Source organism: Lactuca virosa, chromosome 9, assembly GCF_052849685.1.
Source record: "Lactuca virosa cultivar CGN04683 chromosome 9, Lactuca_virosa_CGN04683_v6, whole genome shotgun sequence".
NCBI lineage: Eukaryota > Viridiplantae > Streptophyta > Magnoliopsida > Asterales > Asteraceae > Lactuca > Lactuca virosa.
The window spans coordinates 194192289-194195299 of NC_136434.1; positions in this window are offsets into that span (position 1 = coordinate 194192289).

A 3011-nucleotide genomic window follows, 5' to 3' on the forward strand; every position below is an offset into this window, starting at 1 on the left:
GAGTTCAGCTGTCATGGTGGCCAACATGATACAAGTGATGAATCAAAGAATCGAGTAATGAATTAATCAGAGTATGAATTCAAGTAAGAATGCGAGATTTGAACATAGGATGTAAATATGATCTTGTTATGCTCTATTACGTTTTCGAATTCTTTACAGAGTACAATAGACAAGTCTGTAAAAGTTCTTATCTAACTCTAGTAAATAACCCTATTTATAGGGAACTGAAAGCGTACAAAATATACTAAGGCATTGACTCTAAAGCTTCGAATAAAAGTGCCCTAGTAAAATACATTATAAAACATTCGAAGAGTCCAAAACATACTTCGACTAATTACAACAATTCGACCCTTACAATCTCCCCCTTTGTAATCATAGTCGAAGTCTTCAATTTGTAAGAAGTGTGATGGAATACAGTAACACTCTTCGAATCTCTGTGTACCATGAAATAATCTTCTTCATCTCTTTCTTATCACCTTCATTGTTCTTCTTGCAATGATTCATACGAACAATTAAATTCGTATACTGAGATGTTGAATATCTCTCCACTTCGCTTGCCTGGAATAAGAATCGTTTAGCTTTTCCAGCTTTGTCTTTTCCTGCGAAGACCATTCCAAAAGGCTTCAGGCAAATTTCACCATCGGCATATTTCTTCAATTCCGCCTAAGTCTTCGTTGGAGCCATCGGTGCTTTTATTTTCATTCCTTTGGCAGTAGCTAATTCCACATCTGTTAGTGCTAAGCACTCATAATAGTTTTCGATAAAAATCTTGATGTGAGCAACTCCAAGCTTGAATTCATCCGGTTCAGTGTTTTGAAGGAATGAAAATGATTTGTCTTTTAAAAGCAATGCAACTTGTATAAGATTATACAAGTTCATCAATGGACAATTAGCAATCGTAAATTCGCAAATCTTTCCATTTGCCCTGGCAACCACATACTTAACATTCTGGACTGTGTTTTCGAAAATCACATCCTTTTTCATACTGATCACTTTCTTGATTTTAATCAACGACCACACATCCTCAGGGGCTTTTCCAAGAACATCATGAAAACGAATTTTCATGTGTGTACCTTCATCCTTATCTTTAAAATTCCCTTCTGCTTTGAACTGAGGCATGATAAACATCATTTCATTTTTAGGAAAATCCAGTTGGCTTGCATCAGTATTCGTGACCAAATAACTTTGTTTTGGTTTCTTCTCAAACGAATACATGTGATTATACACTACCTTGGCCTCCATTGTTTCGTAATTATAATGTTTGGTAGGATCACCTTTGTCCATTCCCTTCGGATCACCAGCACGCTGAGCCATAATGCTTTGAACCAATCTCAGTTTTTCGATTTCAGCTTCTGCTGCAGCCTTCTTTTCTTCTTTTGACAATTCCACTACAATCGATTTTCCTTTATCTTTCAATGTTGGATTGTCAATTGCCTCTTTTGATTTTGAACCACTTTCACCAGTCTCTGTGGATTTACCAATTACAATTCCTTTCGAAATAGGTCTTGTAATAGGTAATGTTGTTACGACTGTTGAAGTCACCATCTCAGCAGAAACTATCACTGGCTTTGTTGTTGGAATCTTCGAAGAAAATACTTTTCCCACAACTTTCGCATCCTCTCCACTAGTCTTCGACACACTAGTTTTTCTTTCTCCTCCTTGCACCCCTGTGAAAACAGGTGGTGCATTTGTTGTTGGAAGAAGACTTGATATGCGAAAGAGAGGAGCAAGTTGTTTGTTCAGAATTGCTTCGAAGTGGACAAACTTTTGTGACAAAAATTTAGGTGTAATCAAGGAAGAAAACACCGGCCTGTCAGAAATTTCTTTTAACTCCTTGAGTAAAGTAATCACTTCCTCAAAGTTTTCACTTTCAGTTGATGAAATTTGAGTAAGTTGTGGACTCAAACTTTCATATAATTTGACAAATTTGGTGACGGCGTCACAAATTATATCAACCTTTTGATTCAATGATGCATAGTCTTGTTGAACAGTAGTTATTTCTCTTTGCATATCTTCACGAAGTTCGTGAATTTGTAAGTTTACATCCTCTCGAACTTTCTTCACATCTTGAATAAAAAGAACATGTCTTTCCTTTGCAACGTTCTTCAACTCTTTCAGATCACCAGCAAATTTCGAAGTTTGAGAATTGATTCGAATTTCATTGGTTTGATCATTGAGATCAACTTTCTCCAAAATTTGTGATTCAGAATCTGTAATCATTCCAGATACATTGCTCATAACTCTGGCTTCGAACATCTTCAACATCGAATCAATCTCCAAGCTTGAAACAGATGAACCACCCCCCAGATCAGCTTGGGATTGAATGATCGAATTCAACTTCTGATTCAGGATTTTAAATTGTTTCATGGTCATCAACATATGATCTGGAAACTGCTCATCTTCTTCCTGGAATTCCAATTCCTCAAACATACCTCCAAACCCCTCATTATCAGTTTCTGTCTCCATAAAAATGGTTTCTTGAACTGGTGAAGTTGGTTTAGGTGGCTCAGTAGATTGTGAAGAAAAAATAGAAGTAAAGGGTTGATCAAGAATGTGTTTGAATGTTGGAGAATCTGTGGTTGAAGTAAGAGGAGTAGTAGATGTTGGTAATGAAACAATGCTTTCGAAAGGAACAGAAGTAGATGGACCTTTAGAGTCAGTTTTCGAACCTCCTTCACCCATACTGACATTTGCATCCGTATCAGATACGTGTGCAGGGATGCCTGAAGTTCAAACCGCCTCAGAAACTGATTTGGCAATCGAATCTTCGGGTGGGATGACAACTGTCTTCTTAGGAGTGGAACTTTCTGTGATAAGAGTAACCTCAGCATCATCTTCTGTTGACTCAGTAGAGATTACAAGTTTTCGGGTCTTCTTCTTCTTTTTCTTTGACAAACGCTTTGCCATATCCTCAGCCCTTCGTTTCTTGGGCACCGGAGAAACAGGTGCGGGCACTTCTCGAATTAAAATGCCTTGATGAGTGATTTGAGGTTTTCGAACCACTTTTTGTG